Consider the following 23,308-nt stretch of genomic DNA (forward strand, 5'->3'; position numbering starts at 1 on the left):
AACATCTCTTCATTTTTTATGATGTTCAAATATTTTGTAATGTATTAAAAAAGTAAACAAAGTCAAATATTTAATTGTGATTGTTGAAAATGTTCATTCAATGTGCTGCATTATTATGTATTCTATGTCTACCAAGAACATCTCTCTACATTTCAGATAACCTTGAAAGATTTGTAATGTTCTTTAAATGGATGAGAGAACGGCTATGTTATACCTCCTGAGACCCTGGTTCAAGTTTGGCTCTTTTTCTTAGCTTACTGTGGTAGATTTTCCCTTGTTTATGCTGGTGTTTTGCTAATTAACCTAGTGTTTCGGCATGACTGATCCCTGTAATGTTCTAGTATTTCATTCATGGTTCACTCCTTCCTGGCAACTAGTGCATCTAGCATCTAAAGAAGGCTCTGGCTCCCCTTGACACTTTAATGGACAAGAGTTGAATTGATGTATGACAAGAGGTTGAAAAAATAATCTACATCATACTAAAAAACTTAAGTGTGCACTTTTATAACATTTTGCTTTAATCTTGATCTGTGCTGTGAGATTCCATTTAAGGTACATTAATTATGATATAACAATGGAATCCAGGCACTTGGTACGCCCTGCTTTGAAAGACTGTACTGATTGCAAATTAGATGCTCTTAGGATGAGTTAAATCCCTTTGTAGACTATAACAATGAAGGATTTATGGTTCTTTTAATATTTCCTCTGCAATAATATACGCTTTTTCAGTCCCAATTCTTTAACAGTATGTGCTGATCCATAATTTTTGTGAGTTCTCAAAACCTGGTCAGCAAAGACTTTGTAACACTTGAACAATTCTGCTGAAATATATTCATAACAACTCCCTGAAGCCTGAACCACATGAAACAAAGAAAGGTTATTTTTATACCATCACACCATATTCTTTGTTTTATGATATTTATAATGTATAAATAGTGCTTAATAACCTGATCTACAAATATTACAAGAGTTGATTTGTTATATAATGTATCTTTTGTTTATGAAATAAATAAAAGATAAGTATAATTAGGGTGGGAGAGTCTCTTGTATCAGTGGATTTCATAGCTAAGCTGTGTTAAAAGGGGTTGCCTCTTTCTTTCTCTACAAATAGAATAAATATGTATCGTTTTTAATAAAACCATTATGTTGAAGGTAGGCCTTTTCATTCTTGTTGTTTTAGTGGTCCCCAAATATGATGTGCATGATCCAACAAATCATGTCAGTGTAAACAGAAAAATGCCCTTTCTATTTTTGCACAGCAGGAATAAACAGTAATAAAGTAATAATTTTATCAAACAAAAAGAAAAGTGTGAATGATATCAGGGATTGTACAAAATAAAATAGTGTAAAGAATACTATGATTCTATGAATTTTATTGGTGCAACACTTTTTAACCTGCCGGTGCAGGTCTCTTAGAGTCCAGGTTTCTGCATAATGAAATCAAAAGTTTCAAATGTAAAAAGAGTCCTTCCCAAGATGTAGAACACATGATCCTTGCTGATTTGTGTATTGGTCTTTGGTATATTGGTTGGTTGCTTTCTTGGTTTTAATCTTGGAGCTTTTAAGACTTAGACTCTGTTCTTTTTATTTACTGATCCATTTAGTATTCTGATTTTCAGTGTGTGCCCTTTCTTTCATTTGGTACAACAAACAAGCAGAAAAAAATCCCATCCATCCATTTTCCAACCCACTGAATCTGAACACAGGGTCACGGGGGTCTGCTGGAGCCAATCCCCAGCCAACGCAGGGCACAAGGCAGGAACCAATCCCAGGCAGGGTGCCAACCCACCGCAGGACACACACAAACACACCCACACACCAAGCACAAACTAGGGCCAATTTAGAATTGCCAATCCACCTAACCAGCATATCTTTGGACTGTGGGAGGAAACCGGAGTGCCCGGAGGAAACCAACGCAGACACGGGGGAGAACATGCAAACTCCACGCAGGGAGGACCCAGGAATCGAACCCAGGAGAAAAAAAATCACAAAATTAAAAAAAAAATCCTACGAAGTAAAGAAGATCCATTGGATCTAACCTAACAGGCTGCTTTGCCCCTTTCATGAGGCATTGGCTCTCCAATTTTCCTTCTCTTACAGTATAGCACAATCATTCTCCCTGCTTCCTCTTTTTTCCTTCCTCTCTTCCTTCATACAAGTAAATCAAGGAAAAAACATGAACCAGGCTTTAAACCCTACTAGGTATTTATTTTGTATAATTGGTGATGAAAAAAGCTTTATGTGGTCCTTAAAACTTGCAAAGCACCAATGAGACTTTGTAAGAGAGGGTTCCTATTGCCCATCTATTAGTCAGTTATTAGTGGGTAACAGGACACTAAGAAAGGGTTTCTCTTGTATTACATAACATAGCATAGTGTTTTCCCAGGTGATCTCTTTTCATAATTTGTCTGTCTTTGGTGGCCCACAATAATTTACTTATAGGGCACTGGCAGTGTCTATCATTACAAATCTTGATTTTTGTATGCCTGGAACACATTTTTATTACTTTTTGAGTTAATGAAAACTTTTATTTGGTTTGCGAAAATATTTTATCACTGTAATGATGTCATAATCTCAGCACCCCTCTGTTGTGATGTAAGATTTTGCATCTAATTTGATAAATATTTTTGTATATCTTTATTTGTATATTAAGCAAAGCAATGTAATTTAGTGTTACATAATGGAGAAGCATTCATGTCCCCCCCCCACCACCTTTACGACTGAGTCTCTTTGAATTTTATGACAGAATTGGGGGGAAGTGCCCAAGTTCTCTGAAGTCTCTCGCTTCAACTCAGCCTAACTGCCAAGCTTTACCTTAACATATGGTTTGGGGGCAGGTGTTAAGATGTTATATTCCCCCATTAGTCTGAAGTATGGCTGTTTGGAATTGGCGTGTATCAAAAGCTTTTAAGTGCCATGACGTCCTATTGGCTCTAGGGGTTGGACAGAGAATCTATAAATTTACTTGCTTAACCTCACACTCTCTCTATTACTAACATCTGATGAAGGAGCATCTCTCTCTTACCAAACTGATCCATGAACTGAAAGGACAACACAATGAAGAGCACAGCTCGGCAGCCATATTGAACAGGCATGCGGCGAGCTGACCACAAATGATGCCTTAACTAGAGACATTAAGTAACTAACAAGTCTGTGTGCCACCTGAAACTACACATCACCATTTAATCAGGTTGTATGGTTGCCAATATTCAAATGTACTTTGCATATTGTTATTATTTATGAATATTACCAATAATACATTGTTTAAATTGTAACTTAACTCCTGCTTGTCTTTTACTATACCTAATTGCCTGAGGTTATAGATATAGAAGGGTAGGTGGGGAGAAGTTATATACTATAATGCCTTATAAGATGGACCTGTTTAAGATGGAGGCATTCAGCTTCTGGCATCCAAACTTTTGATTAAACCAATAAAAAAGAAAAAAAAAATTCTCATGAGATTTATTGTAGGGCAGCACGGTGGCAGTGGGTAGCGCTGCTGCCTCACAGTAAGGAGACCTGGGTTCGCTTCCCGGGTCCTCCCTGTGTGGATTTTGCATGTTCTCCCCGTGCCTGCGTGGGTTTCCTCTGGGTGCTCCAGTTTCCTCCCACAGTCCAAAGATATGCAGGTTAGATGCATTGACGATCCTAAATTGTCCCTAGTGTGTGTTTGTGTGTGTGTCCTGCGGTGGGCTGGCGCCCTGCCCAGAGTTTGTTCCTGCCTTGCGTCCTGTGTTGGCTGAGATTGGCTCCAGCAGACCCCCGTGACCCTGTGTTAGGATATAGCGGGTTGGAAAATGACTGACTGACTGACTGATTTATTGTAGCTAGGGCTAAGGATTCCCAGTTATGGTTATGATCTTTTTACCATAGAAATTGCCATTGGAATGAAAGAATAAAGCAAAATTGTATGTATTAATTTAGAATCTTATCATCGAAAGACAGAGCATCAAGAGTAATAAGAAAAATCTAAAAAGGGAATTCAAAAAATAAGGTGATGACCAAAAATTGCATGTCCAAGCAAAAAAAAAGATTACAATTCCAAATTCAAAAATAAAAAAAATCAAAGGTCAAAAAATAGACGAAAGATAGAAGGAGAAGGCATAAAATTGAGAAATAGAAAAATGTATTATGCTTTTAATGTGAGATATGTCACTTCCAGTGTTGTCTGTAATTTCTTCTGACAGCCGCCAAAGTGCTAATTATGCACTGAATAAGACTGAACACTAAGGGACATGGTCACTTTTGATCTATGGGAATCCCAAAGAGCAATAGAAAGATGACAAAATATTCAATAAGTATAGTTCTGTTTTGATGATCAATTATAGAAATAGTCATGTAAACTAAGATTGCCAAGCATACCAGTTGACGACAGCACATCTTTCTATCAGTTATGTATTTAATTTTACTGGCTCGAAAGACAATAATCTAAATTTCACATCTTCCTTTCCAAGCTGTATTTGCTGCATATATTACAGAAAACGTCTGCTGTAGAGGGGGCTGCATAGTGCTGGGTGATGACACAGTTGTTGTTGCAGGAACTTTTATTACAGGAGACAGCACTGGAAGCAGTATCACTGGACAATGAAGATTTTACTTTTTGAACACAAGTAAGTGTATCTTATGGATTTTGGTCTTCTAATCCCAAACATCTCCTTAATTCTTAATATCATGTATTGCAATCTCCTATGTTTGTGATTTCCTCTCATATTATAAGTAAACATACACAGTGCAACAACTACAACTGGAACATTTGCGGTGATCTTGAAATAGCAGCACTGATATTTGGAATGCAGCTTGAACATAGCAAGTTCTATTGTTTCATTTATGAATGGGACAGCCATGTCAAAGAGTCTCATTACATTAGAAAGAACTTTTCGCTTCATAAACATTTGATTCCAGGACAAATATGTTTGGCACATAAATCACTAGTAAACCCAATAAAGATATTTTTCTCTCTTCTTTATATAAAACATGGACTGTTGAAAAAATTTATGAAAGCAATGAACAAAGATGGTGAAGGAATTTGATACTGCAACAGGTGTTTCCACATATATCTGATGCCAAGATTTAGGAAGGCATTTTTGTTGATCAACAAATGAAACACATCATCAATGACAAGCAGTTTGAAGATCTGCAAATAGAAGAGTATTGTGGAAGACAAGTAGAGATGTTCGTTTCAATTTTCTTGGCAACTATAGAACACCAAACTATATCCAGCTGGTAAATCTGTGCAATATGTCACTAGAGATTCATTTTCTGCATTCACACTTAGACCTTTTCTCCACTAATCTCGGTGCAGTCAGTGACATATTGCAACAATAGAAAATCAGTATCTGGGTAAATGGAATCCATCAATGTTGGCCAACTATTATTGCACACTGAAATCAGATGCTGAGTATAAATGAAAATCAGCAGTAAAACATTTTTGGCTCAATTGAAATAACACAATTTGTCAGCATTATTAAGCAATTAAATACATTAAATCAACAAAAGTTAATTTCATGTTTCTCCAAACTACTACAAGATGTGTCAGTTTGAAATTGTGTTTGTGTTCAGCTTGAAGCTGTCTGTTATAATCACCAAAATCTTTCCAGGAAGCAAAACATTTTGCAAAAAAATGTTGTCCAGCGTATTTGGTGATATTGTAAAGAAGATTCAAAACAGATTTAAAATTGCTACAAGTCACAACACTGTTATGGTGCCAAAGCCTAAAAGAAGAACTGCCTCAAAATATTATGGGCTTAATTAATGTCTATTGACAAAAATCAATAAAAGCTACTGAATATCCTTCCAAAACTTCTTTTTCTATTTCAAAGCATTCCAATATACATCAATAAATAATTTTTAAGAAGTTAGATTCACTCATAACCTCATTTACTTGGAATTCAAAACATCCACATATCCAAAGGGTGACCCTACAAAAACCTAAGGCCAAAGATGGCATGGCTTTGCCTAACTTTCAATTTTATTACTGGGTGGCAAATACACAAGCTATAAAAACCTGGACATTGACACAAATAAATAAACATACACAGGCCTGGTCCGCAACAGAAATACAATCCATCCATCCATCCATTTTCTAACCCGCTGAATCCGAACACAGGGTCACGGGGGTCTGCTGGAGCCAATCTCAGCCAACACAGGGCACAAGGCAGGAAACAATCCTGGGCAGGGTGCCAACCCACCACATAGAAATACAATCCTGCAGTACTAATTTATATTCCTTGCTTTGTACTCCAATAAATACAAGTTATCGCCAATACACTAACAACCCAATTGTGCTTCATTCACTCAGAATATGGAACCAATGTAGGAAGTACTTCAAGATAGAGAAGGTTTTATCTGTGGCACCACTGCACGATAAACACCTTTTCCCCACCCTCTCAAACATACGCAGTTTTTAATGTCTGGAAAACATTCAGGATTAAATCACTTAGAGATCTGTACATAGATAATGTCTATGCATCATACGAACTATTACAATACACTCCAAATTTAACTTTCCAATATTTCTTTCATTAACTCCAAACTAGAAACTTTGCTAAACAAGACCTGCCCAATTTTCCTCACTTCCCACCTACTTCTATTCCAGAAAAAATATTGATCAGTCTCAGACAGCATTTCTGTAATATACAAAAACATTTTAAAGTCCCTCCCTTTCAAAGATCCCAGAGTACAGTGGGAAAAGGATCTCTCACTTTCAGAAAGTAGTGGGAGGCAGCAATGCACAGAATTCACTTACACTCTAGCTCCATATGTGTAAATCATGCAATTATTCAACTTAAAATCACCTATTGAGCACCTCTGTCTCGTTTAAAATTGTTGGGCAAGATCCAACCTGTGAATGTTGCAATCGAGCTCGAGCCTCATTGGGCCATATGTATTGGGCATGCACAAAACTGACATCATTTTGGACCAAAATCTTTAAATGCCTTTCAGACAGCCTTGGTGTCACAAGTTCTCCTAATTCATTAACAGCTGTGTTTGGTGTAGTGGCAGATGGCCTTAAAGTGGAGAAGGACAAACAAACTGTAACTGCCTTTACCTTATTATTGGCACATAGACTTATCTTGTTCAAGTGGAAAAATCCTAACCCACCTCTTTTAAGTCAATGTGTAACTGATGATATACATTATTTGAAATTGGAAAAAAACAAATTCTCACTTAGAGGATCTGTGCAAAACTTTTTTTAAAACCTGGCAGGATGTAATCAGTAACATTTTAAAATAAGCATTAAAACTGAGGAAGCAGATTCTCTTCCTTTTTTTAAAATTCTATTTATTTATTTACTTTTCCCTACTATTAAAGTTTTACTCTGTTGGCCTAGCTCTCTTTCTCAGGGGTGGGTGTTGATTTGATTCGAACCTAGTTTTGTAAAATTTGACTTGCTTGTATGGAATGTTATTTGATTTTAATAAAATTCAATAAAATGTTATAAAAAAATAATAAATAAATAAAAGCTACTACTTACTTTTATTCCCTCAAACATGTCATTCGTAATTGTTTTCTTTGTCTCTATTGCTCTCAATGACAATTGGTAACTGGTTTATGATGCTTCACTTCATTGCTCCACAGCTTATGTACTGTCAACAAACAACATTGGCTCTTCTAAAAATCTAAGGTTTTGATTTGACAATTCAGATTTATTGTTATCTACAAATTCTGTGCCTTGATGTTCTCAGGGAGAATTTTCTTTTACCCCCTGTGTCCTCAGAAGTTTTCCTCTCACATCCCTAAATACATGCAGATTAAGTCAACTGACAATTGCAAATTTGTTTGGCCCTGTGATGGGTTAGCATCTTGTCCAGGGCTGTTTCCCATCTTCTGCCTTACAAACCTGAATTTGAGTAAGTGGGTTTGAGGATGATAACGATTGTATAAAGTATTTTAAGTTTATGAACTCTCTTCTTTCATTTGATCATGTCAGCATCTCATTTCAACTCTCATAGTCTGCACTGACACCTTCTGAGGACAAACCACCACCTATACCAAAAAGTCCTTGCATTACAATCATAACAAAGTAAACAGTGGTGATGAGCGAACCCTGTGGAATTTGCTTCACCATGGGTCTGGCGAAATCACAGCAATGTTTGGGAGCTTCAAATAACTTTTGCACAATACATCAAATCATTATGGAAAGTAGGAGTGGCAAAGGGAAAGGGAGAGCTCCATTAAGGCTGTTTTTTACTCATAGTTGCAGTACATGGCTAAATAATTAGCTATGCAGCACAGTGCTTGCATGTACTCAGAGATCAGTGATATGTATACAGTAGTAGTACTCTAGCTGGAGTAATGATTGTGTTGTGACATCACACATGTGTGAAGCAGATAAGCAACAATGTTACAGTACACATGCATGAAAGTTCTGAGCCTGGTTGCTGGGGCTTTGTGATATCATACTGGCCTTGCAAAGCATCATGGGGGCTGGACAAAAAATATTTATCTAAGCCACATATAACGAATGTCCAAAAAAATATTTATCGAACGAGATCAATGGCAAATACAGCATATCAGCAAATTGCAAATCAACATTAGTAAAGAAAAAAAGATACTATTCATAACCATAGGCTGCAATAGCATATACTGTACTAGCAGCTCTGAACATCTTACTGAATGGGCACCAGTCCAACACATGGAACATAAAAAACACATTTATACAATTTAAAATCATCAGCTACCTTAACCTCAGCATTGTAATAAGAGATGGAAGGTCTAAAACAACTGGGGTTCAAAGGGAGTTTTCTGCAGCTTAGAAGCAGCAGTAATAAATTCTGAATCATCTTACCTCCTGGGGATTAATTTATTATAACAATATTTTTTTTCATTCTGCACCTCCTAAACGTTTACTTTTGAATGCTTCTGTGTTCATTTTAATTCATGCCTTTGCAAGATTACTCCACAAATGAAAGGCCTGGAAATAAAAAAAAAAAGTTGATAAGTTGATGAAACATGTAATGTGCACATTTGTAACCATGATTATGTTTTATAGGACGGTGCAAGTCTAGACTTTAGAAGAAAGCTCACTTTTTTGACTGGCAAAAAAGCAACATGACTTGATTAGCCCACAAATCTGTTTACAGTTTTCAAGATGCCTGAAATCTAACCTTTGATCTTTCTCTGAAGTAATTATTATCATTACTCTTCATTTGGTAGACGCCTTTAGCAAAAATATGAACACATAATTATTATTGTTTTTAACTTTTTCAGATTACCTAAACATTAAATTAAACATTTAAATTACATACTTCATCATCTTTACAAGACAAATTACTGTATATTTTATTTATCAAAATACTGCTTGAAAAAATTCAGGTAATGTAAACCATTTTAAAGATCAGTAAAACCACTGTCATTTGGCCAAGGTAAATATCATAAGTCCCTTTGATTACTTCTGCGGGTGATAGAAGATCATCTAGTCTACCTTTAGGTGATTTTTAAACTTTTGAATAGCTGGAGATGACACTTTAATCAAGAAAGTGATTATTCTTATTGATCGACTGCAAACAGGCTATTAGTCACTGACTGGTCAACTAGTGTGTTGAACGTCAAAGAATCATTTTGTTCAACCTGAGATAATTGAATCAGTTTAGATCCTGTCCCCTCAAAGGTTTTCCTCATTAATATTAACAAACAAAATGTCTACATAACAAGACCTTAATAAAGGCTTTGTTTGACTTTAATAAGGCTCATGGAATAGGGACTACTCAGAGAGCATCTATTTTCCTTTATGTAACATGGCCTTAACAAAAGCTCTGTTTCACATAGCATGAGATTATTGATGTTACCTTCCTTGAACTGGAATCCAAGGAAGTGGAAGGACAGTTGGGGGATGCAAGCAAGATGAATGGATTCCCCCAGGTCACTAAAGAGCAGAAAATCCATAAGACTGCCCCAGGTTTATTTCCTGCTGGGTTGCTTGGAAGTCATAATCTGATCAGGCAGTCCTGTTGGCAGAGGAGTCTGGTTCTACTGAGGTGAGCTCTCAGGGGGCAGCTTCATTATCTCTAGGAGAATTGGGCTGACACAGTCTCTGAGTTTACATGACTGTGATATGCACATACTCCCGGGTTAGACTTTAAAAGGAAACTCTGGCAGCACCCACGGAACCCAACAGGGCTATGCTGAATTTTAACTTCCATGGAGCCCTGTGGGAATCTGAGGAACTGCTACAACCCATGGGTAGTGCCATCTAGCACTCCAGAGGAGATAAGGAAAAGTCATCCCAGATGGAGGATCGCAGGAATCGTGGGAGAGAGGGGTCCTTTCATTGGATTGACTGGCCCAGCACTGTTTCAACCGTGGAATGGCCAAATGGGGGAGGCAGCTTGAAGGATGAGGTCTCCAGGACTCTATACAAATCCATATCTTACTATGGATATCATCTACTGTTAAATTCTGCTTTGTACTTCTAAAATTTATATTTTTTTATTTCTTACTATATTGAGAAATTGTTCTGTTCAGTGTACTGTACTGTATTGTATTGTATTGACCCCCTTCTTTTGACACCCACTGCACGCCCAATCTACCTGGAAAGGGGTCTCTCTTTGAACTGCCTTTCCCAAGGTTTCTTCCATTTTTCCCTACTAGGTTTTTTTGGGAGTTTTTCCTTGTCTTCTTAGAGAGTCAAGGCTGGGGGGCTGTCAAGAGGCAGGGCCTGTTAAAGCCCATTGCGGCACTTCCTGTGTGATTTTGGTCTATACAAAAATAAACTGTATTGTATTGTATTGTATAATGCCTTGAGCACATACTCTTCCCCAGTTCCCGGTATCCACTTTGACATCACCTCTGTAAGATTGCCTTTAAACTTTGGCCCTGTGCTAAGTCCTGCAGGGAGTCATTAATCTTTGTGGAGTACAGGTTGTTCATTATAAGTACTGTTCTGATTTTCTTGGATTGTAATTTGGACTTGTTAGCCTTGGGTTTCTTTTTTAAACAAACCCCTTTGCCTTATTTTCTCTTGCTTTTCCGCATTTTTCATTAAAAACATTTATTTATACAGATTCTTCATTGGCTATTGTTGTTTTAAGCCAGACATTTATGGTTGTCTTCTCTCTTGAAACACATTTTTGTGTATTTAAAGTATTTTAGTACTTTTAAAGCCAGGGCCTTATTTTGGGTTTAAGCAGGCCTTAAAGCCTGGCCTTTGAAATTGGGGTCTGACTCCCTGAAGTGAGGCTTGTGTCTGAGGTTAACCAGTCCTGGTAAGGTTTTAATTTATTCTGAGGTGTGTCCATACTTTTTGCCAATTTTACTTCAACCTCAAAACACTAGACAAATATTCTAAAAACATGGGGTCTGAGTGTTCAGTTGTAAGGAAGGCCCTTTTCAGCTCCTTTACCTGTCATAACACCATCTCCCAATAATTTATATATAAGACTGTAGGTTTAAACCAATAAAATCTATGGTTATTGCAGGAATTTTGCACAACCAGAAGCTGGTAAATGATAGAATTATATTTTCCATTATAACTGAATATTAAGGACATAAATAATGTCCACGTAGAGCTACAGAAAAGGAGATGAGATGAACACATTATAAAATAATGACAAATAAAGGTCAGAACTAAGAATGGCCAGAGGAGGTGTCTCATTGTAGGAACCCAAAGAAAAAAGAAACCCCTTCATGGCAGCCCCAAATTTCACTCCACTTACCCCTTTACACAAAAATCTCACAAATAAATACTACAAACTATATACCACATATTACATGCATACAAATAATCAAAACTATGGAGAAAAATTACTGAAATATATGATAAATAAGTTCAGGACAGCCAATGACTACATAAGCTGAACAGATGGTAATTGCATATGTCAAAGTGTTATTTAAAAAAGGAAATATCTCAGATTTTGAGATATTGCCATCTTTTAGCCCTCCTCAAAATGCTCATGTAATAAAAACTTTTTTTCCAGACTTGGTTCGAAAGAATTGCTGCTCTCAGACCAGGTTGATATCATACCATATTTGAAATCCTCTCATAATCATAATCAAAAAGCACACAGTTCCCCAATTGTTCTTTCAGTTGACCAGTACAGTCTCCCTTTCTTTTGTCCATATTCTCCTCCTTTTTCTGTGACCATTGCTCTTCTATTTTAAATATACAGGTATGGAAAGCCATAAAGTACACAAAAACTGATTATAGACTATTAACATTATAACACATATAATACACAATCTTCACTTAACTTCATATAAGTATAACGGGCAGAAACATAATACAGGTTTTTATGTGGCCTATAATATAAAAGGAAATGTTGATCGTTAAGAAGGAGTTGCACAGTCAGCCCCATCAGCTGTGTGAAGTCTTGTTCCTTGTGTTTGTTACCCTGTAACCATCTCCCTATGTTAACCTTACTGTGTATTGTTATAATAAATGCTGTGATGAGCCAGGGGCAAACCACTGACAAAACTCCAGACACACAGTTCCAGGTGCAAATACCATGTTTTATTTATGTATTATTTATAGGTGTCCTTCCCTTGGTGCCATAGCGGCTCCCTCACACTCTGTACAGGGTATAGTAATATCAGTCGCTTTCTTGCTTATTCCATTGTTCTCCATCCCTCTCAGGCGAGTGTTGTCTGTCTTCTCTCAGAACTCAAACTTGCTGAATGAAGTGGAAGGCTCTCTTTCAACTCTGGACCTGGGTCCCATGCCTAATCTATTGCCTTTCAGGAAGCACTTCTGAGCCAGGTAAGACCATAATGGTCTTTGTGTTGTCACTATCCAAGAGCCCACCAGACAGACCCCACAGATTTCGACAGGGCAGACCATAGAACCATAATTCCCATGCTGCCCTGAGGTCATCCATACAGGGGTTCAGCAGAGGGGATGCTGCCACCCAGTATAAAGGGGAACACTATTACCATAGCAGGCAGGCACCCACTGTGCTGCCCTTCCTGTTTTCCAAGTCCATCCCAAGTGCCGATCAGTGGCTGTTAGGACACCAGCCTTGATGTAGCCGTTGTGATGTCCTTCCACATCTGGCTGCTGACACAGGAAGGAGATATTGTCACTGCTTCCCTAACCTTCTGTTATCAAGGCCTCCCAGCCATGATTTGTCCCTCATAATGCTTATTGTTATCTTAACCTCATCTACTTGTGTTCAGGGTTTTCTCAAGAACATCCCTTGTCATTCACAAAAGTAGATTACTAATAGGTGTACAATTGCCAACCCTCAAAACTGTAATTGTGATGTGTTACCAGAATATGTCTTGAAATTCTCAAAGTAAACACCCTTTCAAAAATTATGTTAATGCAAGCAACAGACCTAGACCACTGGGGGCTTGTCATCTGTTTACTTTTTAATAAACTGTATTACTTCCCAAGCTTTTTAAATAGCATGTTAACTTGTTTGTGAACCTAAACAATGCATTGCAAAGATTAAGATTAACATAAAATATAAACAGTTTGGTGCATCTGTGCAAAACTGTATCCCTTCTATCTTTTTCCCACCCATGTCACAGCCACAGGGACTCAAGAGACTGTCCTAACCTCTTTAATCAAGAAAGGAAAAACTCCTGGGAAGATGACAGCCTCACATGGCATTGATAAAAAATAGTAGTTTTGGTATGAGTGAGTACTGGTGCCTTGATGACTATCTGAAAGAATTTGTGGCCCTAAAAATTGAAGGGGTCATATCACAGCATATCATACGGTAACTTCTGACTCTGTGAGCAGCATCAACATCTCATATACACACATCTGTGTGCTTTGGATAAAGGAGGTATGCAGAAAGAGGAAGATTAACTAAAGAGAAATAAAGACAGGTTACGTGTGAAAGGAAGGAACACTACATGAGGCTGAAGAAGCAGGCAAACTGAGAAGGATTCATGGCTCCTTTAGTAATTGTTAGGAAAGGTGAAGGAATATTAACATCAGTAGCTGGTGTTATTGTTGTATTCTACAGCCATTCTGCTTTGGTCAGTGGAATGTTTCTGTTATCCAGAAACTATATTGCATTGCTGAAATGTCACACTTGGCTGGTAATCAGTGACTATGCAATGCCATTTTTGCCTTCATCAACCTAATGGGTTACAAATGAGCTCACACACACCTGAAAATGGAGTTGTGTCAGCTGCTCACCCAACATGTGACGAGAAAATGTGTTGTGAATGCAGGAAATGGAATTGAAGGCCCCACTTTGGAGAATAATCATGTAGCACTGGACATTTTTATATGGGAGTTTTAGTGCAATTTGGGGTTGTGACATGTGAGAGTATTAATTCTGGCATTTATTTTATACTAGCTGCCCACTGTGGCTCTGCCCGCATAGTAGTGAAACAGGACAAACTTTAAAAATCAACAAAAAGAAAAAAAAATGTAATAATTTGTATTGAGAAGAATTTATATTGATAGTTTTCGTATCTGAGGGCCTCTTGATATACAATATTTTTGGTTTTGCTATCGGGGTGAGAATATAGCTGTGATCTCTTTGCCAAAAATGTAAAAAGCTGGCAAGGTATCACTGGCCAAGCAGATGGTAGGTACGCTCCAATTTCAAACATTGCCACTGAATCTGATCGTGTTTCAGCTCTAATGGGAAAGCGTGGGGAGAAGAGCACATGGCCGTGATATCTCTGCCAATGAGCAGGTACTGTCTAAAATACATGTAGCTGAGATCTCGCTTTTAAAAACGTCAAATGTTACTCTTTAACAATCTCTAGATGATAATGTCTGCTGAACAAACAGTTATCGCTAGCTAAGCAGAGGCAAGGTACAGCAACTCGAACGGAGGCTGGCATGTGAGTGAGGAAGGCCCCAATAAATCTAAATCCATTAAGTAGTTCTCTCACGAAAAGCGGACAGGCATACAGACAGACAGACAGACAGAGAGAGGCAGAGACAGATTTTATAAAAAATAATAAATAAAATTTTGTTACTGCTGTCGTGCATGGGCATTGGAGAACTCCTCCGAGGGCTTGGATATAGGTATGTAATAACCCACTGAGACAAGAGGGGAGGAAACTTCTGACTGTTTCTGCTCTTCCCTCACAGCTCTGAGAAACTGCCCAAGTAGGCCACCTAGCCCCACCCCTTCCAGTGGTTTCTCCATAAAGGATTTGCAGCCTAAAGAGAGGCATCTTTTTGGAAGGCCAGAGCAAGCCACAGAGCGGAGCACGAAACTGACTCCCTTATATGAGGAACTCCAGACCGGGAGTAGCGCATTTGCACATTTTTTCGTTTCTTTTATTTGTTCAGGTTACTTCATCTGGCAATGAGTAAAATGGACGGCCCGATTGGCATCCCAAAATCAAAGTCAAAAGACAGAATTGGGTCAAAGTAAAAAAAATGTTAATTCTACCACTAAAGCAAAATGAAAATTGTAAGTAGAGATTAAAGGGTAAAGCTTATCAAAAATCAGAATTCAAAAAGAAACATGAAAAATGCTCTTTGTTATTAAACTTAATCATGAATGCTAAATCATCCATTGTGCCACTATTTATAGCATCATGCCGATGATGCCAGACAAGAACGAAGACCCCCCAGCAACTGGGAGCAGCATCTCAAACTGCAGGACTTAAAACATGACAACACCCATTGGCAAAACAAAATGGAGCCACTGTACCAAGAAAATAATTACAAAAATAATTTCTACTAAGATCAAGAGGCAGCAATAACTATTAATGAGTTGTCAGAATTGTTCTTGGGTATAAAAGAACCCTAACCCATATAAGCGTTTTTGTACAAAAAATTTATTCTACTCATAACAATTTTTAAAGTGCACTGCTAGTAACAGTGGCAATTGCACTACATGTTTCTTCCTTGGTGGATAAAACAACTTCTCAAAATTTCTTAGTGTTAATTACCTTTTTTTTCAAGCAGACCTTAGCAGTAGGATAGCATATTTTGGTTTCAACTTTGCTCTAATATTCAAATATTGTATTGTCCTTTTCATTGCTGGTTGCCTAGTTTTATTCAATACCTCAGTTCTAAACCTTTCTTGTCCCAGACCTTGTCACTGTTTTCGATTATCACCATCTGGTATTTTAGTGCTGATAACAATCCTCAGGCATTATAGTGGGTAGTGGGTGTCTGTCAGGCATTCCTAATGCCATAAAAATACCATAAATATCTACTAGAATTTGGTTAAAATAATAACCTACTCCTTAAATCATTTTTAATAAAGTTAATTACTCTGTGGGTTATACATTATATTAATGGATGATTATACTAGTTTGATTCTTAATGTCATCTCAGATTCAGAGGGCATCCTGGATGCAGTAGCTTATGCTAAAGTAGCAACACACTTCTATTACACTTTTTGAGACATTACCATATGAACAGTCCTTGAACCCAACATAAGGATGATTCACAAAATCATTAAAATCATGTAATCTGACAACTACAACACTACATCCATTAGATAATTTTGTACATACACATTACAGATCAGCTTGACCAGGGCTATACAGGATTGGAAAGGAAAATCAAAGGTGACACCAACCCCTGCCCACTAGATGGAACACCTCACAAGTATAGGACTGTGACATCTCTCTCTAAAAAAGCAACTGGAAGCTGCCTTGGAGTTCTGGCTGTTTAAGTTGAGCAGTAAACAGGGACACCAGAAGCTGCTACATGTAAATCTGGCCCAGTTTCCATGCTTCTATCAAATATTAGGAGGAATTCTGCCTGTAGTTTGTACATGGTCCCTACTATCAGTGTCTTTTGCCATGAAATAGCAATCAGGCAGCACTCATGCTGTAGGAGAGGCAAGGGATTATAAAGAGGAAACTTGGCAGGCGATCTTCAATCTTGCATTGTGCTTTCTGCCTTTGGGAAACCCCCTTTTCAAATGTTTTCTGTGCTGTTGAATATCGCTTTTGACTCTTGCTAGATTTTACTTTTTGATTTCTGTCTTTGTAAACTATAATATTCCAGTGTTTTTTTCATTATATTTTGATCTCTTACCTATTTCTCAGATTTCTGTTTTTGAATTCCAGCTTTCAAAAATAAAGATCATTGATTTTTATTTGCTCGTGGCTCTGCGCCCCCACCACCTAATCAAAGCATCGTGATGTCCCTACATTGATGGATTAAAGACCAGAAGTCCACATGACCGTTATCATCAAGTCCTTCCATGAGAACCCTGGATACAATAAGGACTGATCATTTATTTTAGGTAGAATGCCTAGAGGGGGCCTGGAACTCCTGCAGATTTTATTATTTTTCCAGTCATCTGGAGTTTTTTTGTTTTTTTCTGTCCTCACTGGCCGTTGGACCTTACTTTTATTCTATGTTAATTCGTGTTCTCTTATTTTAATTCTTATTTTGTCTTTTTTTCTCTTTCTTCATCATGTAAAGCACTTTGACCTACATTATTTGTATGAAAATGTGCTATATAAATAAATGTTGTTGTTGTTGTTGTTGAAGTCTTCAGCTAGACCTAGCGTGCGCTGTATAAATGTTAGACACTATCGGCTGAGTCTACTATTGATCCTCTCAGCATGGCTTTCTTGTCTGAGTATGTCAGAGCAGGACAGTTGTGCTACAGTATCAACCACCACTGTCAGCAACCATACTACCAGAACATACTACCAGACCAGAACCATACTACCAGAACAGAAGCTGAGCATGTTTGATGTGGCCAGTACGTGGATGTAAGACTATCTAGGAAAATCTAGGGTTGGTGCTATTAAAGATCCCTGGGCATCTTTAAAAAAATAGGGTGTATCCCAATGTCCTCATTAAATTGGCCATCATGCCGTAGTCATTCTGGTTCTCTAATCATACCCTGTCTCTAACTGGCTATCTCTCTCTCTCCACCTAATAGCTAATGTGTGGTGAGCATACTAGTGCAAGAATGGCTGCCATTGCATCATCCAAATGGCTGCTACACACTGGTGGTGGTTGAAGTGGTTTCCCTCTGTCTATGTAAAGCACTTTGACTAGTAAGTAAAGCGCTACATGAAGACAACAACATGTATAGGCCCAACCCTGCACATAGAAGTAATTATGACATATGCAAATCTGGGAGGGGGCTAGCTGATGTGAGCTGGGGCAACCAAAAATTTGGCTGGAGAAACAGATCTAGAGTGTTCAGAAAAAGTGCATTAAGATGATGCCACTGATCTGGGAAGACATGACATTAAACCTATTTTAGTTAGGTCCCCAGAGGCCTTGGGGTTTTGATATATTATTTTAGTTTGCTTTATACTATGGTTCTTCTTTGTTTATCCATCACTGTATTTAATTTATTTAAATAAGCTACATATTTAAATAATATATAATATATAATACATATATAAGATACATTAGCTGGTGTTTTCTGTCACTTAATGATGAATCTACTTTCAAAGCATTTTGTGTAATGACATATTATAGAATCTGTGTTGGACTGGTGTCCCTTACATCTGATGCTGCAGAGGTATGCTAAGGTTCGATGTCACACTGTAATGAACTAAATGAGTTCAGAAAATGGATGTATGGGTAGATTTATTTTTAATTTGTAAGTTGCAAACTGTGTGGTGAATGCCTCGACTCATCCATTTTTTAACTGATTACCCTTATTTATTTTGCCACTAATTTGTACTTATTCCTTTCTGTTCTGCTACTTACTTAGAGTTCTGTGGTCATCTGCCTTTAATTATAAAAGATATTGCATCAGCCAGTGGGTTTTTTTGCTTTTTGTCCTATGCGGTCAAATATATTGGCAAGAATCACAAATAAATGAAAGAGGCATAAAAAAGTGCCTGGTGGTTTGACTTGTCTGCAAAAATGTATACAAAATGAGCCAAAGTTTTCTTCTGATTTTTATAATGAAATACACCATGGTTTTATTTCACTGATTAGTGTAATTCAGATATCATAGTAGGGAAAGATTTTGTGCACACTTTTGAAAATTTTCAGCCTTTACACTTTAATAGTGTGAAACTCTTTAAACAAATATGGTATTTTCTTTCTGTTTATTTATATGCATGCTTTACAGTACTTAAGGATAATGTATTTTATGTTGAAGTAAATCTTTTGTACTCTCAGGGCCTTGGACCAAAGAGAACCATACCATCTACTTACTGACTTGAGACTTGAATATTTGTGTATGATTACAAGGTCTGATAGAAAGCAGAAAAATGGTGGAATGAGTGAGATCAATACATCTCTTTACACAACTAGTGTCCATTCATCCATCAGTTTTCTTAAAACACATATGCCAATAGTAGTCACAATTTAACATTGTGAAGCCAGCCAGGACACACACACATACTTAATTATATCCTGACATTTAGAGTCACAAATTCACCTACAACAAATGTGTGTGGGACCGTCAGATGACTGAGTGACAAACAGTTTGCATGATAATCCTTTATAAACTGTAATCTGAGGCACCCAATACTAACCCAAAATAAAAAGTGCCAAAATGCAAATCTTTTCCAAAATATTACACAGTTTTCTCAGCACTTTGCATTGGTAGCCTTCACAGTAGTCGGTAAGGCACTCCCATGTAGCCATCCTTTAATATAACATACCCAGCAACTCCAACTAGTCATCTCCCAGGTGAGTCTTGTCCAGCTCCTCCTGATACTGAGTCCCTGAGTGAAAGGAGGTGGACCCAGGAGTATTTCTGGTGTAAGTATATTAAAAAAGCACACCAAGATCAAATGAGACACTCAAAAGTAGGGATAGCCCTTCCCTGCAGCTCCCCCTGGTGGCACTTGCAGAAACCAGCAGGGTTGCCCCATCAGACAGTAACTCTCAGCATGCCCTGTGGGGATATGAGTGGGCCTTCCATTCAGAGCCATCTTAATGTATGGGCACAATGGGCTCTGGCTGGGGGCCCTAGGAGCATTGGGGCCCATGATGTTTCTGATGCCTATGTATGTTTCTGTTTTGCTGGGGGCCTATAATGCTGTTAAGATGGCCCTGCTGCCAGCCCAGGAATGCTGTCACCCATCTTGTCAGGAAAGCATGCAGTCTTGAGAGGCCGCCTCACTCTGTCCATGCACTATCCTGGATGGGATTTATCCTGCCTATGACACCATTCTGTCCCACCCATTAATCTGTCACAAAAAGGGCAAGCACGCCTGTTCTGGAAGATCGGCACTCAGTCGGTAAATGTGACATGGACAATAAATTTCAGTAACGTAAATTGACTTGCTCCAGTAATGAGATTAGTGACAGTGGTTGGTAAATGTGGAATACCCAACGAGCACAACTCCTGTAATGTGATATCAGCTCCAAAGGAAGACTGGACAAAGTGAGAACTTAAAGTATCGAAAAAGTTGAAAGAAAAAATAATCCCTAGCTGCTTTCGAGAGTCTGACTGGGTTCAGGACTGAAATGACTAGTCTACTTGACCACCCTCTAATACCATTTAGTTCATTTAAAAATATAGCATGTATATATTGTGTACAACGGCCATCACTGTTTGAAATGACTGGTTTTTAATTTAATTATTTACATATGGCTACAAAGCCCAATTTTCAGCAGTAATTCTTTCAGTGTCCTAATGGTAAACTTCCTTAGCTTTTCCTTAATCGGTCATGTATTAGTCATCAAAGAAACCTTTGCAATTGCATTAGCACCGTTGAAACCTGTTATTCTTGTTCACGTGTGTTGAAAGGTATTGGAATTTCCAAAGTTCATTTCTGGTTTCAAAAATGACCAGTATGATACAGCTAGTTAGATCTACTTTGCCCTCTGTTACAAAACAGTAACAAACACCTTTGTATGAAATATCCAGTTCCTTGGCAATCTGTCACAAGGAATATCCTTAATTCTGCTAAAAAATTAGACTGACATGTGTCTTCAGAAAGCTGTTCATGCACATAAATTAATTTGAAAATGGTGGAAATAAATAAAAGGACCAATGTTATACAAATATTTGAAAATTAAATCACAAAGCATATAGTATGCATTGCAATGATCAATCCAAAAAATTATCTCAGTTCTTTCACTTGATTGATTTAAAGACTCATAATTTAGAAAATGACAATTCTAGTTGTATTTCCTACTGTATTTCATTGGGATATTAGTTATTTTTGCATGGTACTTTAAGGCTGAGATTTTTTCCAACATACTGTAAATCAGAATCAGAATCACACTTATTGGTCAAATATGCTCAAAAACAAAGAATTTGCTGTTTTGATGACTGTATAAGTATAGATAGATAGATAGATAGATAGATAGATAGATAGATAGATAGATAGATAGATAGATAGATAGATAGATAGATAGATAGATAGATAGATAGATAGATAGATAGATAGATAGATAGATAGATAGATAGTTTATTTGTTCCCAGGGGTATAATTTGGCTTTTTACAGAAGCTCTGTAAATAAATAAATACATAAATAGGTAGATAAGTAAGTAAATAAATAAACAAATATACACACACACTTTGGTCTGAACAAACACAGGATAGACTGCAAAGCACGAGAATTCAAAAAATCTGACTTGGCTTTCACAGTCCCAGTGAGGCATTATGCAGATATTTTGCTGTTGGTTTAAAGGAGCCCCAGTAGTGTTTCATGACACTTCTGCTGAATAATTTGTTGACTGAAAGTTCTCAATGTTAGTTTGTCACTGAGAGGATCTGCAGCATTCTTCATAACAGAGCTCAGTTTTGTTTTAACCCTCTACTTTGCTACAACCTCCAGAGGGTCCAGAGTGCATCCTGTAACTGAGCTTACCCTTTTAACTTGTTGATTCGGTGGGCCTCTCCTGAAGTGGAGTTACCAGCCCCACACACCACAGCGCAGAAAATCACACTGGCCATCACAGAGTTATAGAACATGTGAAGTATGTCACTTCCCACATTAAAGGAATACAGTCTCCTAAGGAAGAAGAGCCTGCTCTGTCCTTTCTTACATAGTTCCACTCTGTGACCAGCCTAACACGTCATTAATGTGGACCCCCAAGTACTTGTAGGAGAGTGCCACCTCTACATCCACTCTTTTAATAGTGACTGGACATAGAGGCTCTTTGGTGCGGTGAAAGTCAATAACTAGTTCCTCGGTTTTGCTGATGTTAAGATGCAGATAATTCTCTTTGCACCAAGAAACAAACTTTTCCATGTGACTCCTATACTCTTTCAATCCTCTTTATCAGTACACCCCATAAGTGCAAGATCACCTCGGAATGTCTCGAAGTAACATAATATGGTGTTATATATCTAGTTGGAGGTGTACAGAGTGAAGAAAAAAGGAGACAGAACTTGAGTCCTTGAGTCTCACAAACTGCGGTCTGCCTGACAGATAGTCCATTATTCAGGACACCATGGGCTCATTAATTTGCATATATCTGAGTTTACTCCTTAACAGGGATGGCTGGATGGTATGAAGGTGCTGAGGAAATCAAAAGAAGTGCTGCCAGCTTTGTCCAGGTGAGAATTATCCTTGTGGAGGAGGTAGACAATTGCATCCTCCACTCCAATCTCTGTCCGATAGGCAAACTGCAGTTGGTCCAGGTGGTCTACCTCAAATACAGGAACAGTCTCTCAAAGGTCTTCATGATGTGAGATGTGTCACTGGTCTGTAGTCATTAGGTGAAGAGGCGCCTGTCCTCTTTGGAAGAGGAATAATGCAGGATGTTTTCCACAGCAGGAGGACTTTATGAAGCCTTAGGGACAAAATAAACAGGTAACAGAGAATATCACAAAGTTGGTCAGTACAGGTCTTAAGAACTCGAAGACTGACTCCATCTGGTCCTGCAGCTTTTCCTGTGTGTAGCTTCCTCAGTTGTCTCCTTACTTGGTCTTCAGTTATGGACTGTCCACACTGATGATCAGAGGTGGACTTGTAACTGGTCATTCCAGTTGACATGGTAGGAATTATTGATGTAGAAGGGATGGCAGAAGATAGGTAGATGTAGAATACTGGTTTTTGAAAGAAGGTGGCAATGGGAGGGAAAATCTATTAAAGAATTGGTTCAGGGTGTAAGCTTTGTCCACATCCCCTTCTATGCCCTGAGCCCTAAATTGCTTGAGTTCTGTAATTATACCTAGTCCATTCCAAACATCTTTAATGTTGTTCTGGGTGAGTATTTTTTCTCTTTTAGCTTTGTAAGCTTCCTTTCCTTCACTCAGCTTTTTCTTTAGCACATACTGTACATCCTTCAGAGCCTCCTTTTCACCAGATTTGAATGCTCTCTTATTCTCATTCAGGAAACCTTTTATCACCTTAGTAATCCAGGGTTGGTTGTTTGGAAAGCAACACACTATCTTTGTGGGTACCACAGTGTCGACTCAAAAGTTAATATAGTACACAGCTGAGATAAATACAAGACATACAAACTAAATATGCATACAAGTGCAGGGCAGTTCAGAAAATACTGAAGTATATACACATTGAGTATTTATAAGAATATTG

This window comes from Erpetoichthys calabaricus, chromosome 6 (genome assembly GCF_900747795.2).
Source record: "Erpetoichthys calabaricus chromosome 6, fErpCal1.3, whole genome shotgun sequence".
Taxonomy (NCBI): Eukaryota; Metazoa; Chordata; class Cladistia; order Polypteriformes; family Polypteridae; genus Erpetoichthys; species Erpetoichthys calabaricus.